General features: G+C 47.7%; 1 protein-coding gene across 16 annotated transcripts in view; it reads left to right on the top strand.

Moving 5' to 3' along the window:
* Positions 1-11,696: 11,696 nt before the first annotated feature.
* Gatad2a (GATA zinc finger domain containing 2A) overlaps positions 11,697-16,005 on the top strand; it is a 95,944-nt gene continuing 91,635 nt past the window's right edge. For 12 of the 16 annotated variants that reach the window (NM_001436776.1, NM_001436777.1, NM_001436787.1 and 9 more), the window contains exon 1: positions 11,702-12,007. The gene's annotated coding sequence lies outside the window, so the exon portion shown is untranslated. Of the gene's footprint in view, positions 12,008-16,005 lie in introns of all 16 variants that reach the window. The other 4 variants (XM_087587781.1, XM_087587782.1, XM_087587787.1 and 1 more) reach the window with 1 other exon arrangement.

The following is a 16,005-nucleotide window of genomic DNA, read 5'->3' on the forward strand; positions in this document are numbered from 1 at the left end:
AAAAAAAGAACCCAAAAAAAAAAAAAAAAAAAAGAGATGAGACAAACACATGGATACATCGAACATAATCACAGATACCCAACCACAGGACCAAACGTAGCTTAAAAATAAATGGGTATCTTTAGTTATGATCTAATCAAAATAGAGCCTAGCCGAATGGCCAAGGTACTCGGGAATGTAATTTTTTTTTCTTTCCTTTTTTTCGGAGCTGGGGACCAAACCCAGGGCCTTGCGCTTGCTAGGCAAGCGCTCTACCACTGAGCTAAATCCCCAACCCCGGGAATGTAATTTTTTTTAAAGATTTATTTATGTATGTGAGTATTTATGTATTATGTATGTATGTGAGTACAATGTCACTGTCTTCAGATACACTAGAAAATGCATCCCGTTACAGATGGCTGTGAGCCACCATGTAGTTGCTGGGAATTGAACTCAGGACCTCTCCAGCCATCTCTCCAGCCTGGGAATATAATTTTAAGTTTGAGTCTTATTTCTAAAAACATGGGGCTAGGGGTTGGGGATTTGGCTCAGTGGTAGAGCGCTTGCCTAGGAAGCGCAAGGCCCTGGGTTCGGTCCCCAGCTCCGAAAAAAAAAAAAAAAATTAAAAACATGGGGCTAAGAGGCAAAACCAGGACTTTACTAAAACAGAGATATCTCTTTTTTTTTTTCTTTTTTCTTTTTTTTCGGAGCTGGGGGCCGAACCCAGGGCCTTGTGCTCGCTAGGCAAGCGCTCTACCGCTGAGCTAAATCCCCAACCCACCAGAGATATCTCTTGGCCAAGCCAGTCATCCTGGCTCTGGGGAGGTGGAAGCAGAAGGGTCAGGAGTTCTTGGTTTTCCTCAGCTACACAGAGTTTACTCAAGCCTGGGTTCCATGAGGCTCTGGTTCAAATATTTGGCAGGGGAATGAGCTAGAGATAACTCAGTCATTAAGAGAATTTACTGCAGGCTGGAGAGATGGCTCAGCTTTGGGGTTGGGGATTTAGCTCAGTGGTAAAGCGCTTGCCTAGCAAGCGTAAGGCCCTGGGTTCGGTCCCCAGCTCCGGAAAAAAAAAAAGAAAAGAAAAGAGATGGCTTAGCGTTTAAGAGCACCGACTGCTTTTCCAGAGGTCATGAGTTCAAATCCCACCAACCACATGGTGGCTCACAACCATCTGTAACGAGATCTGTTGCCCTCTTCTGGTGTGTCTGAAGACAGTGACTGTACTTCGTCATATATAAAATGAATAAATAAAAAATGAATAAATAAATATCTTTAAAAAAAAGAGAGAATTTATTGCTCTTGAAGACCATACAAACACACACAAACACGTACAACTGAGCCATCTCTCCAGCCCCACACTTTGTACACATACAAATTTTAAATATTATTTCTGTTTGTTTCTTTCAAGTCTCTCTGTGTAGCCCTGGCTGTCCTAAAACTTGCTCTGTAGACCAGGCTGGCCTCAAACTCACAGAGATCGGCCTGCCTCTGCCTAACGAGTGCCGAGATTAAAGGTGTGCGCTACCTTGGCCTGGCTCCTTACATTTTTAACAATTGCTTTTGTTTTGTTTATGTGTATAGGTGTTTGGCCTATATGTGTTTGTGTCCGTGTGCCTGGTGCCAGGCCAGAGAGGGCATGAGACAGTGGTGAGCTGCCATATGGGTGCTGGGAAACAAACCTAGGTCCTCTGGAAACTTTGCTTTGAATGTTAATAATAGAGAGGGGATGGGGCTGGAGAGATGGCTCAGTGCTTAAGAGCAGTGACTGCTCTCCAGAGGTCCTGAGTTCAAATCCCAGGTGGCTCACACCATCTGTAATGAGATCTGATGTCATCTTCTGGTGTTTCAGCAAGTGTGTGCTCATATACATAAAATAAATACATAAATCTTAAAAAGTAAAGTCAGGATGAACGATGATGACACACGCCTTCTTTTTTTTTTTTCTTTTTCTTTTTCTTTTTTTTACGATGTGAGTACACTGTAGCTGTGTTCAGACACATCAGAAAAGGGCATCAGATCCCATTACAGATGGTTGTGAGCCACCATGTGGTTGCTGGGAATTAAACTCAGGACCTCTGGAAGAGTAGTCAATGCTCTTAACCACTGAGACATCTCTCCAGCCCAACACACACCTTCTTTTTTTTTTTTTTTTTTTTTTGGTTCTTTTTTTTTTTTTTCGGAGCTGGGGACCGAACCCAGGGCCTTGCGCTTCCTAGGCAAGCGCTCTACCACTGAGCTAAATCCCCAACTCCAACACACACCTTCTTTAAACCCAACCTACACTCAGGAGGCAGACAGGTAGATTTCTGTGAGTTCAAGGCCAGCTTGATCTACAGAGAGAGTTCCAGGACAGTCAGGGGTACAGAGAAACCCTGTCTTGGGAAGACAACAGCAAAGTCCCAGCTGGGCTGGGGAGATCAAAGCTTGAGGTCCTGGAGTTCTGATTCTCAGAACAGTAAAAGCAGGAAAAAGCAGGTAAAGTGGATGGGCATGGTGGCCACCTGTAATCCCAGCATTCAGGAGGAGAGCCAGGAAATCGCTAAAGCAAGTGGACCAGCTAGACTAGCAGACTCAAAGAGTTTCCCAGCCAATAATATGCCCTGCCAGATTTATAGGGTAGATAGATTGAGGGAGACGGGAGACATTAACCTCAGGCCTCTACACATAGATGCACACACCTTCACACATGTACACACACACACAGGACCAGTTACCACTGTGTGTAACCAAATAATGACCTGATACTCAGGACCAACGAGAGTGAAGAGAATAGACTCTTGTAAATTGTCCTCTGGCCTCCACATGTGTACCTGTATCATAGTAAACAAACACATACACACAAATAAAATGGAATAATGTGCAACCCCACATTGTGGACCCAGGGCCCCACAGGGCTGTGGCCTGAGCCATCTCCCACCAGGAGTAAATGATACAGATGCCTCACAGCCAGGTCCCAATTCACATACTCCAGTTACCCATTCACTGTTTCTCTAACCTTCTCCAGGAAAACAGACTTTCTCTCTCCAGGAAGCTCTGCCTGCCTCTAGAACATTCTCTGGCAGTGACCTGATGGAAGGAAGTCACTATTGGGCTACACCCAGGCCCCTTGTTCACAGGACGGTGTTCTTTCACCAAGGAGTCCTTAGAGCGCAAGCGTAGGTGACAAAGCAGGCTTTTCCAAAGCTCACTCCAGGTCGTGTCAGCTGCCAGAGGCTGAGTGGCTTTTGCATCCGAATTGACCCAGAGACAGCATCAATGTGCTGCTTTGAGGTGATTTATGGCCCGTAGCCATTTCATCTTTCCAGAATCCTATAAGGTCATGCCTTAATGCATTCCAAATGCTGGACATGCTGCTACCCCTAAACTACTGGGCACGTGCTATCTTACTGTGTCAGTCTCCTAAGCAGCTAGGTCAATGATGTGTTTGTTTGTGTGTTGCTTATTTTAGATGGGGTGGGTGGGTGTTGGGGTGGAGGGGAGTGTGATTAAAGGCAAGTTACTAGTTTGAGACAGGTGTGTGGCAATTAAAGGAGGGGGATTAAGGGCAAGTGTGAGCACACCTTGTGTCTTTTCAGTGACATCTTTGATCCATGCAGGGGGCTAACAGCAGGGGCCTGTTACACCAGCAAGACTGAGGCAAGAGGATCTCAAGTTCTGGACCACCCTGGGTCACATGAGAAGACCCTGGTTAAAGATGGGGGATGGAAAGGGGGAGGGAGAGGGAAAGAATGAAAACCTACCATTTGGGAGGTAGAGGCCACCAGGGCACAAGGCTGCCCCGGGGTACAAAATAGGATCTTGTTTCAAATAAACAAACAAACAGGGATGTGGCTCCTGTTCTGTTCTTTGTGGAGTGCTTACCTAGCATCCACAAAGCCTTGCATCACACAAACTGGATATGACAGTGCTGCAGGCTCAGCATCAGGGAGGGGGAGGCAAGAGGATCAAGAGTTCAAGGTCAGCTGTGGGAGGGAAACACCTTTGATCCCAGCCCTCAGGAGGCAGCTGATCACTGAGTTCAAGGCCAGTGGTCTACAGAGTTCCAAAACAGCCAGGGTTACATGGAGATATCCTGTCCCCAACAAAGACAATGACAAGTTCAAGGTCCTTCTGAGCTACACACGTTTGAGGCCAACCTAGACTTCAGGAGACCCTAGTCTTGGGGTACCTGTGATCTCAGCACTTGTGGGGAGGAGGCCGGAGAGCTCAAGGTCATTCTAAACTACAAAGTGAACTTACCCCTTGGCAGAAAATGATCTATGAGAAACTTCCCTAGAAGCTCTGGGCTTGCTTCCCTCCTCCAATCTCTTGGACACTATGTGGAAGTCCTCAGGACTGAGTTCTCTCAGGTTTGTTTCAGTTGGTCACACTTGTCCCTTCAAACGAAGGACATTTCTAAATACAAAGCCTGCTTTTCTCAGCATCTTCTTTGAGATGTTGAGCAGCCATCAGCTTCTGACAGGGCTGGGCCTGTCCTTCTGGCCTTTGCAGCTCAGATGAGCCTTGCTCCCTTCCTCTCCTCTCCTCTCCTTCCCTTCCCTCCTCTCCTCCCCTCCCCCCTCCTCTCCCCTCCTCTCCCCTCCTCTCCTCTTCTCTCCTCTCTCATTCTTGTTTCTCTGCTCTTGGTTAAGAGCAGATTCTACTCTTCCATAGGATTGGGCTTTGATTCCCAGCACCTAAATTGGAGGCTCACTTCAGGTAAACATCCAGACTCAGGGCAAGCCTGGAGCAAGATGTTCTGATGTTCCAGCAGGAGGCAGCGTCCTCCAGAAACCAGAAATCTGAACAGAGCACAAGTGATCACTCTTTGGGCTCCGTTCATTTACCTGTGGGAGGGAAAGGAGGGACTAGAGTAAGCGAGACCACACCCACACTTGAGGGAGGCAGAGAGGCGCCTGCCTGGGGCTTCAGCTTGTGTGTAAACTGGTGTGGTGGTGCTGTCTTCAAACCCTACAGAAGCTCCAGTGAGCTCACTTCCTCCCTCCTTCCTATACAGCCCAGGAAGAATGCTTTCTCTTTCAGAAACTCGAAATGGAGATGCTCTTCCTAGTGGAAGAGGTCACTGTTGCTCATTGGTTAAAGCATCTGTAGATCAGCTGATCAGAAGTTGATGTCATCCTTGGCTGCGTAGAGAGTTTGAGTTCAGCCTAGACTACATGAAAGTAAAATATCTTGGTGCCAGAGAGGGAACCTGAGTTCAGACCCAGCACCGTGTTGAGCAGCTCACAACTACCTGTAACTCCTTCACGTGCCTGCGTCATTCATACCCTCCCACACACATATACATCATTAAAAATCAACGTGTGTGTGTGTGTGTGTGTGTGTGTGTGTGTGTGTGTGTGTGTGTGTGACAGAGCTCCCCTTGCCTCTGCCTTCATTTTGCTGGGATCATCAGTCCTGTTGAACAATAAAATAAATATTAAAAAAAAAATTGGGGGTTGGGGATTTAGCTCAGTGGTAGAGCGCTTGCCTAGCAAGTGCAAGGCCCTGGGTTCAGTCCTCAGCTCCGGAAAAAAAAAAAAAATTGGCCAGCAGCTTTGTGTGGTGGCACAGGCTTGTGGTCCCTTCTTCAGGAGTCTGAGACAGGACCATAAGGCAACTTGAGCTACATGTTAAAACCCTGTCCTCAAAATGCTTTGCTGAAAAGGCCCCTGAGCTCCGTCTGGCCTTGCTTCTGTATATTCTAGAAGCTAATGTCAATAAGCTACAGTTTGCTCCACCCTAGCTTGTAGGTGTCTACCTGATTTTCTCTAGGGAAGCACAGGGGTGCACACGGCAGCCTGTTGGTGCTTTTGTACCTGATCATTTTTCCCTCTCAAAACAGTGATCCGGTTCCATAGAGGAACTAGGACCAAGCCCACAGACCCTCAAAAGGATGCTGCTTTTAGTAGGTCAGGGATTCATGCACATGTCTCTCTCTCTCTCTCTCTCTCTCTCTCTCTCTCTCTCTCTCTCACACACACACACACACACACACACACACACACACACACACACAAGCTTAGCACACACACAGTAATGAATGAAGATGCCTGCTGGGATGGAGGGTGTGGTACTTAGCTCTGTGCAAGGCAACTGCCACTTAGTGACTCTGTATGGCTTTACCTAGCTCCCTTCTCTCAGTCTTCCCTCCTTTCTTGCTTCTTTCTTTTCTTCCCTCCTCTGTCCCTCTCCCTTTCCATACAGCCTAGGCTGTTGTGGAATTCCATAGGTAGCTAAAGATAACCCTTAAATTCCTAATCTTTACATGTTTGCCTTCTAAGTGCTGGCGTGACAGTTGTGGGTTAACCTGCGATTTTCCCTCCCTTTCCTCATTTTTTTCTCTTAGAAAAAATAAAGATATATTTAATTTTTATTAACTTGTGTCTATCTGTGCACATGTGCCCTGCAGGTGGCCTTAGAGGACAGAAGAGGGCGTTGAATCCCTTGGAGCTGCACACAGGCTGCTGTGAGCTGCCCTGTGTGGGTATTTGGGTCACCCTCAAGAGCAGCAAGTGCCCCTAAGCCGTCTCTCCAGAGCCCACTTCCCTTTTCTGTGTTTTAATTCCCCTCCCCTTCATCTGCAAGCCAGGCTTTCCTCAAACTCACAGTAGTCCTCTTCTGAAGAAGTGCTGGGACTACAGGCTTGAGGCGGCACCTGGCTTTTGTGTTCTCAAAAGCGGGTCTCACTTTGTAGCTCAGACTAGCCTTCAATTCAGGATCCTTCCCTCCGCAGCCTCCTGTGTGGCAACACAGACCTGGGCCCTCCCACCTGGGGGTTCTAACCTTTTTGCTATCTGTTTGTGGCGTTACTCAGCGGTCAGCTCTCAGTGCTGGTGGAACAGCTTCCTCTGAGCGAGGGAGGAGACGTCTCTGGAGACCAAGCAGCAGGTCTCTCTGGCTGGCAGAGGCCCCGCCTTCCTAACGCCTGTGGGGCCGCCGGGGCCAGCTCCCACTTCCCTATATGGGTGTGAATGTCACTCAGCCTGTTCACCAACTTGGTTTCCCAGACCCAGGAAGGGCCACGCCTTGGTGAAGAGATGCAATCAGCTTTCACCAGGGAAAGGAAACTCATCCTTCAGTCACATGGCTCCTGCTTTAGTTTGTGTTATAAAACTAGGTCTGTCTATGAAATCCATGGTGGTTTTGAACTCACGGAGATCCTCCTACTTCAGCCTTTCTAGTGTTGGGATGACTGTCGGTGCACAGCCATGCCTGTCTTGCCAACTCATTTTGACAGAGGTATTTTGGTGGTTTGGGCCCTGAGCAGGCTGCCCTTAGCTCTGAGGTTCAGGAATTTCACTAGGACATCTACCTGGAGGAGTCTCTCTTCAAAGAGAGTTCATCTCAGAGAAAGAAAAGGTTTAGGAATTGTTTTCTTAGCTCAGGCTGTCCTTGAACTATGAAGATAAGGATGGCCTTAGATTTCTGAATCTCTTGCCTGTATGTCCATAATTCTGGGGCACCGGGTGTGCACCGACACACCTAGTTTATGTGGTGCTGGGAGTGGACACTGGGCACCCTGGGCAAGCACTCTATCAACTGAGTTGCATTTCCAGTCTAGGGCTCAAAACCTTATTATTTGGATTATTTTACAGTAAAGTAGTGGTTTAGTTTTACATTTAATTTGTGTGTGGGCACACATCAAAAAACACATGTGGAGGTGAGCAAACAACTTGTGGATGTTAATTCTGTCCAACATAATAGAAATATGGGTGCCAGGGGATCAAATGGAGGTTGTCAAGCTTAGTAGCAAGTGCTGTCATCTCCTGAGCCATCTTGGTGGCCTCAGGGGTGTGTGGTGCCATCAGGGTAAGAGGGTGTATTGAGCTGAACACTAACTAGAGTATTGCTTATCAATTTATTTTTTTATTTACAATTCAAATGTTACCCCCCTTCTGCTGCTTATCAATTTCTTATTTTTATTTCATGTGTTTTGCCTGCACGTTTGTATGTAAACCACATTTGTTGGATCCTGGGAACCAAAGACTGGGTCTTTTGTAAGAGTAACAATTGATCTAAACCACTGAGTGATCTCTCCAGCACCGTTTTTTTGATTTTTAATATAAGCATGCTTTCCATGAGACCATAGTGCTTTCTCACCCTTGAACATGATGCTGGGTTGGAGATTTAAAGCTTTTTTTTTTTTTTTTTTTGGTTCTTTTTTTCGGAGCTGGGGACCGAACCCAGGGCCTTGCGCTTCCTAGGTAAGCGCTCTAACCACTGAGCTAAATCCCCAGCCCCGATTTAAAGCTTTTTATGTGTATGAATGCTTGGCCTTTATTTGTGTAAGTGTACCACATGCACCAGATCCCCCTGGAACTGGAGTTACAGAGGGCTGTGAGTCACCAGGTGAGCACTGGGAATCAAATCTGGTTCTCTGCAAAAGGAACAGGTGTCATAATTGCTTCTGGATCTAAGATTTAAGTATTACAACTCTCAGTTAAGATGTATTGCACAGTTGATGTAGACCAATAACACTAGCTGAGTGTACCTGCCTTTCTCTTCTGCATACAATGGAGGAGTTAGATAATATGCTGACCTTTGATCACATCAATAATTGTTGATTGAACAATAAAGTATGCTAGGTGTAATGGGACACATCTAACAAGAGAACTATGTGTACTAGGTCATCCTGGACTACATAGTAAGTCCTAAGCCAGCCTGGGCTACACAGTAAGACCCTTCCAAAAAAAAAACAACAAAAGTTATGTGTACGGTACCAAGAGATCACTGATGGACTGATTCTTGTGCTTGCAAACTTCCCAGTTAGTAACAGGAGTTAAACTAGCTCCTTTGGTTCACATCTCCAGTGTAAGCCTTGGAGAGGATTTCTGGTTTTGTTTGAAGGAGGGTCTTTCTATGTAAAGCAGGATGCCTCGGCCTCCCCTGTGCGAACATGTGCACCATTAGGCCTGGCTTGGGGTTCTGATTTCGTACATAGTGAGGGTGATAACTACCCTTTTTAGGAAGAGCAGGCACAGGTTTGTCCCCAGCTCTGCCAGCCCTTGGGTTCAACATTAAAGGAATGTGGTAGCTCCTGGAACAGAGGTGCCAAAAGCGTGTAGGCAACACATCTTTGTGTTTACCATGGCTTCCTTCCTTAGCCAGTGATGTTGCGCTGGCCTCTAGTTCTCATCCATAATTTTATCTGATGGCTGCCTCAACATTAGTATAGCAAATTTTTTCCCCCGGAGCTGGGGACCAAACCCAGGGCCTTGCGCTTGCTAGGCAGGAGCTCTACCATTGAGCTAAATCCCCAACCCCAGCAATTTTTTTGTATCACTTCAATGTACAGTTCTGCCTGGTGTAATAAATAGGTCTGTCTTTCCCTTTCTTGCATTCCTCTTGGCTCGCCTTCCCTTTGGTTATCTGTATACCTGCCTATGCCTGCTGTACTGAGCACTGGCAACCACAGGTCCTCATTCGCATCTTCAGAATTGAAGGTCCCTCTCCTCATAGCCTTTTTCATTACGTTGACTCACTAGGTTATTTGGTTACCTATTTAGACAAAGCTGGGTCCTTTGGGGGAGGGCTGTAAATCAGGAAAGGACTTTGGAATGAATTAGGGGTCAGGCATGGTAGTGCACTCCTGTCATCTTGGCACATGAAAGATGGAGACAGAGAGGAGTTTAATACTAGGCTGGACAACTCGACACTGCCGAGGAAAATAAGAGGAGGCTCCAGAAGAAGCTCCACTAGTAAGCTACTCCACTAGTGAGCTACTTGATTAGCACAAGCCTTGCAGAAGCTGGGTGTGAAGGCTTATACTTGTCATGCCTGGGATGGAGAAGCCTGAGCAAGGTCTTACTTGTAACTCAAGGATATTTAAGACTAACCTGGGCTACATGAGATCCTGTTTAACAAGGGACAGAACTGGAATGATGGCTTCAGAGGTTAAGAGCATTTGGCTGCTTTGCTAGCCCAGGTTCGATTCCTAGACCCTACAAGGCAGTTCATAATTGTCTGTGACTCCAGTCCCAGGGGAGCTGACACCTTCTTCTGGCATACAGTTGGGGTACTGTACTTGGTGTGGACAAGGAAAGCAACCAATTTTGCTTCAACTTTTGCCCAGTGATATGCTGGTTTGGGATTATAGATTAGCTTTATTTGGAAGTGGTCAGAGAGCAGAGAGATTTTTGGAAAGTTCCTATCTAGCAGAGAAATTGTGCAGATGGAGAAGGTCATCCTCAGCTACATAGTAGCAAGTCTGAGGCTAGTCTGGGATACAGGAAACATATCAGAGCATCCTGCAGACTTGGCACGGCATGCTGTCCAATTCCAGCACTTGAAAGACAAAAGAAGGGGGGATCTTTTAAGTTTGAGGGTAGCATGCTCTACACAGATCTCTAGGACCCTGTCTCAAAAACAAAACAGTGAGCTCAAAGTGTAAAGGTTCTTGCCACCAAGCCTGAGGCCCTGAGTTTGAGCTCTTGGTCCCACATAATAGAAAAGGAGGGGGTTGGGGATTTAGCTCAGTGGTAGAGCGCTTGCCTAGCAACCGCAAGGCCCTGGGTTCGATCCCCAGCTCCGAAAAAAAAAAAGAAAAAAAAAAGAAAAGGAGGCTCACTCCTTCAAGCTGTCCTCTGTCTTAAACATGCTTGTCATGGCATGCACATCAAACCCAATAAATAGAATAAATGCTAAATAATAAAGGGCCCCTCCCCCAAACCAAACAGAAGTAAAAAACGAAAGAACACCAAAGGCAGAGAGAGGCAGGCAGGTATCTGAGACTTGTTAAGTTTCAGGCCAGCCGGGGCTACATAAAGAGGCCAGGTCTCAAAGAAGGAGAAAAAAACGTTAAAAGGCTACAACTTGAGTAAAGGGTGAGGGGAAATCTAGGACCTCTCCAGCCCCAAAATTCTCCTCTAGGTGTGGCGGTACAAGAGCTACAGGGTTGGGGGTAGGGCTTCCATTCGGATAGGTGCACATATTCCAGTAGTATTCAGGAGATTCAGGGATGTTGAACCCCGCCACTCCCAAAGTGTTCTCATCCAGGCAATTCTCAGAAAAGTAGGTGAAGACCGAGATCGCCGACGGTGTCCTCAGAACCGGACCAGCGACGCGAACCTAAAGATTCTCCTCCGAACAGGCCAGGGACGCGTCCCAGGATTCTCTTCAGAAGGTGGCGGCGGCCACGGCCACGGTTCCAACGGAAGAGCCTAAGAGCCCCAGCGGCTATGGGAACCAAGCCAGGTCACCAGCCACTTGAGGTCTACTCAGAGGCGCCTGTCCAGGCCCGACAGCCTCCGGTGCATTGTGGGTGGGGCGCCCCTGCTGAGCACAGCGGGGAACCCTCAGCTTAGCCAGTTGCTGGCCGCCCAGCGGCCCAGTCGAACCGCCCTCCAAGGTCCCAAGCAAGCCGGCCACGAATTGACGTGTCCTCCAAGACCGCACCCCTCACGGCATTCCCGCCCCAAACCTAAAGCCCACCCCCATGGCGAGTTGACTGGTTCTGTAACCCGCTCCATTCTTCCATTGGATGCTTGTCTGTCAGTCATCCTGGCCCACCCCCTAGGCCCGTCCCAGCCACCGGCGCGATCCGGAGGGCCAGCCGGCCAACGCGCTCATTGGCTGCTGCGAACTGTCTGTCTTAAGGCTGGCCACACCCCCAGTGGGGTGCGGATCTTGAGCGCCCCGGCCAGACTTCATTGGCTTGCGCCGCCGCCACTCGGAGAGACGTGCCTCAACCCGGAAGTGTGAGAGGCAAAATCTGCCTAGCAACCGGGGAAGCCGGGCTGTGAAGCGGGCAATTTCAGTGTGAGAAGGAGCGGTGAGACCGAGCGGCGGCTCCGAGCGCGCCGCGGCAGCTCCTTCCGCCCGGGGTCAGCGCCCCGGCGCGCGCACGCGCACCCTCGCTGCCTGAGCGCGCCCCGCGCCGCCCGCGCAGTCGGTCCGTCGGTCGTCCGTCGTCCTGTCGCCGCCGCCGCCTCAGGCGCCACCCGCGGGAGCCGTCGCCGTGGGACGAGACCGGACCGGACCCGAGCGCTCTGCCTGAGGCTGGCCCGGGGCCCAGCTGCGGATCGCGCGGAGCTGAGCAACTTCGGTGAGTGCGGGGCAGGCGCCGCTGCCGGGGTCCCCGGCTTCCGGTGCCCCGGGCTCCCCCGGCTTCCGCTTGGCCGGTCTGGTGCGTTTCCCTACCGGACTCTTTAGGGAAGCTGCGTCTGAAGGCCCCCTATTTCTGAGAGCTCCCCTTTTCCGTGGAGGAGCCCCGCGTGTCTGAGAGTGCCCTTTTCTGGGGTACTCCTTGTTTGAGGGCACCCTTTCTTTAGGGGACTTAGTGTCTGAAGGTGCCCTTTCTTTATAGGACCTCACCTCTCTGAGGGTGCTCCTTCTCTAGAGAATTACTGCCTTTCCGCGAGTACCCTAGAAAGGGGGATCTGTGTTTCTGAGAGTGTCCCCTTTCTGAGGGGAGCACTGCTTTTTCTGATTCAACTTTTCTGAGGAATCTAACCTGAGGGACTCTTGTTTATCCGCATCCTCCCTCTACCCCACCTATGAACCCCTTGTTCATACTTGTGAGGGAGAACCTCTTTGAGAAAACCTTCAACTCTCTCAGGGGAGTCTCTCTTATACAACTACCTTGTTGAGAGGAACCCTATTTCAGACCTCCTGAGTTCCCAAGGGGAGCCCCTACTTCTGAGACCCTTACCTCCCAGAGGTACCCTGTCTCTTTGAGGGTCCGTAGTCATTCTTTGAGCACCTCCCCTCCCTTTTCCAGGATCTTTGGCCAAATTTTGTCTGATGAGTGCTCCCCCCCTTCCTTTCTGGGATTCCTTGCCTCCCTCAGGAAGGTCCCACTTCCCTTAGGAGACGCTTTCTTTCAGAGGACCTCTTCTACGGAGCATGTTTCTGAGATCACCCTGCCTCTCAGGGAGGGAGCCTCCTCCCACAATTTTCTAAGGAGGTTATTTCTCTGTTTTTTACTTTTTTTTTTTTTTTTGGACTGATCCCCTCTCTGAAATTCTAACCCCGCTTTTCTGCCCTTATTTTTTTTTTTTTTGGTTCTTTTTTTCGGAGCTGGGGACCGAACCCAGGGCCTTGCCCTTCCTAGGTAAGCACTCTACCACTGAGTTAAATCCCCAGCCCCTCTGCCCTTATTTTGAGTGACTTTTTCTCCAAGTTTTCTCAAATCTGAAGTGCTCCTTGGAGGTTTTCCCCACTTTTCTGAACTGTTCCTAATTTTTTAGCAAGCCTTACGGCTCCTTTTTTTTGGAGGGCAGGGAGGGTATCTCACTGTGTAAGTCACTGGCGGCCTTGAACTCATAGAGATCTGCCTGCAGAGGCCCTTGTGAGCTAGAATTAAAGGCGCGTGTCATTCCTGGTCTTCTCACAATTTTAATTTTAATTTTTTTTTTTTTCAGAGCTGAGGACTGAACCCAGGGCCTTGAGTTTGCTAGGCAAGCGCTCTACCACTGAGCTAAATACCCAACCCCTTAATTCTAATTTTTTTGAGACTCAGTTTTGTTACATTATACAGATTAGGCTGTCCTTGAATTAAGATTTTCCTGCAAGATTTTCCTTGAGTTTTTTTCAAAGAGACAGGGTTTCTCTGTGCAACACTGGCTGTCCTTGCTCTGTAGACGAAGCTGGCCTGGAACTCACAGATCCACCTGCCTCTGCTTTTCCAGTGCTAGCATGAAAGGCGTGCACCCTTCTTTCTTTTTTGAGGCAGGGTCTCACAGGGGCTGGTCTGGAACTCACTCTGCACCCAGGGTAGCCACAAATTCATGGTCATCTTCCTGCCTCAGCCTGAAGACTGATAGCATTATAGGTGTGAGCCACTATTCCTGGCTTTTTTCCCCACTTTAGCTAGCTGTCCCTTTTACTAGTAAGAGACAATGTGGATTCCTCTTATTCCTGAGGGGTACTACAGCATAGGAGTTCCCCCACCTAATTGTCTGGGATTTTTCCCTTCTTGAGATTTCCCTCCTTTATTTCGTGGGAGAGACATCATTTAGCCTCGAAGCCACCGATTTTAAGATTCCTCTTATTTCTGTGTGATATCCAAGTCTCTATTGTGAAGGGAAAGACTTACAAATGTTTTCTTTTGTTTAGTTTTCTTTCTTGACATTTTTGGGGTTTCTCAGTTATCGTTATCATTGTGTTTTATTTTTTAGACAGGGTCTTTCACTGTGTAGCCCAGGTTGCTCTCAAAGTGTCCGTGTATATATGTAGCTAGGCTGTCCTTGAATCATCTTGTTTAAGCTTCCAGAGTGTTGGATTTTTTTTTTTTTTTTTGACTTTTATCTTAACTTTCATAGGACCGAGACTTTTGTGGCTAGAGGGAAAGTTGGGAGACCAATATGCAAAACAAAAAACAGCAAAACAAAAATTTTCCTCCCTAATGCCTTTCTATGTCCTAGGATTTGAGGATGTTTGTGGGTATGTTACTCTTATTTTCTATCGTTTTTTTTCCCCTTTTTAAAAAATTATATTTTTATTTTTGGAGACAAGATCTCTATTATGTAGCCCTGGTTGGCCTGGAACTCACAAGAGTTCTACCTGATCTTCCTGCTTCTGACTCTTCAAGCACTGAGATTAAAGTCATTAGTCACCATACCAACTTTTTTTTTTTTTGGTTCTTTTTTTTTTTTTTCCGGAGCTGGGGACCGAACCCAGGGCCTTGCGCTTCCTAGGCAAGCGCTCTACCACTGAGCTAAATCCCCAACCCCCAACTTTCTTTTTTTTGAGTCAGGGTCTTGTCATGTAGGTCACTCTGCTCTCAAACTTTTGATAGTCCTCCTGCCTTAGCCTCTTAAGTGCTGGCATTTTAGGTGGGCAATGTCCCAAACTTTATTACATTTTCCTGATATCCGAGGCCAGTGTCAGAAGACTGTGGGCACTGAGAGACAAGGCAGAAACATTGTCTCCCTTTTATCACAAGGTCAAGCCTTATGTATGTTACTTCCTGTCCTGTTCCTCAGTCCTCACAGACATAGGACCTTCCCTTCCTGAAGAAAAGAAAGCACTCCTTTGCTCTTTCAAGGCTTCCTGCTGCGTTGAGCCTCTGATTTACTTCTTGATCAAAAGAGGAGCCCCAGGTTGTGACCTTGGTTTGAAAGGACAAAAGCAGGAAACGGGTCATCTTAGGTCTGGAAAAGGTGCAAAGGGGGCAAGAGACAGTGGAGTTAACTACATTTCAGTAAGTTTTAGGTGACTTTGACCTGGCCCAAAGGAAGGTTTTCCATGGTGTTTACAAATCTCTTATGTATTTTTTTAGTGGCCCACCCTGGATTCCAAGTCACTGCAGTAGCTAATTTTATCTGCTTTGCCAAGGCAGAGCTCTCAGGAGCCTAAGGAAATGAATGCTGGCATTGAGAGATGGTCCACAGGACAGAAATGAACTCAGTTTGAAATCTGAGTAAGTCCTAACCGCTTCGAGTCCCACAGGCTGGTTTCAGGCTGGGAACCAAGAGAGCTGGCCTGAGCAGAACACCAAAGTGGGTGAGCTGTTTGCTTTTAGCCTTGCAACAAGTTGTGTCCCTTTCTCGGTTCAGCTCAACCTTTTACTTTTCTTTCAAGTTTGATTTAACACAGTCTTTCCCTGTTCCTTTTCCATCTTGGTCTTCCTTAATTTGAATCTTTTGTGAAGACTTCTGCTGAGGCTATAATTTGAGTTCTAAATCTGTCAGTGGACCATGTGGACACAAGTTTCAACTCGAGCTATTTTCTTCTGTGGAGAAGCAGTTGGAGAGTTTCCTGGGTCCTCAGCTCTTGGGGTAGTCAAGTCCAGGCAGGAGGCTGCTGCAGACCTGTTGCTTTCCATTGCTTCTTGCTGGTCATCAGTAGGTCCTTGCTCTTAGTGAAGAGGAGAGATGGTGAGGAGCTTGGGACTTAGGGTGTCCTGGGATGAGATCTACATGTATATATTTATCACTTGAAAGAAAACCCAGCTCATACAGTGTTCAAAAAAAGAGGTAAGTGCTGACTTTGAAGTGAGAATTGTTTCCTGTTTGTTACTGTAACAAAATAATTGAGTCAGGCTACTTTATAAAGAGGTTTATTGACTGCTGAGATGGCACAGGGTGTTATGTCAAGAGA

The sequence above is a fragment of the Rattus norvegicus genome, chromosome 16 (genome assembly GCF_021556685.1).
Source record: "Rattus norvegicus strain SHRSP/BbbUtx chromosome 16, alternate assembly SHRSP_T2T, whole genome shotgun sequence".
Classification (NCBI taxonomy): Eukaryota; Metazoa; Chordata; class Mammalia; order Rodentia; family Muridae; genus Rattus; species Rattus norvegicus.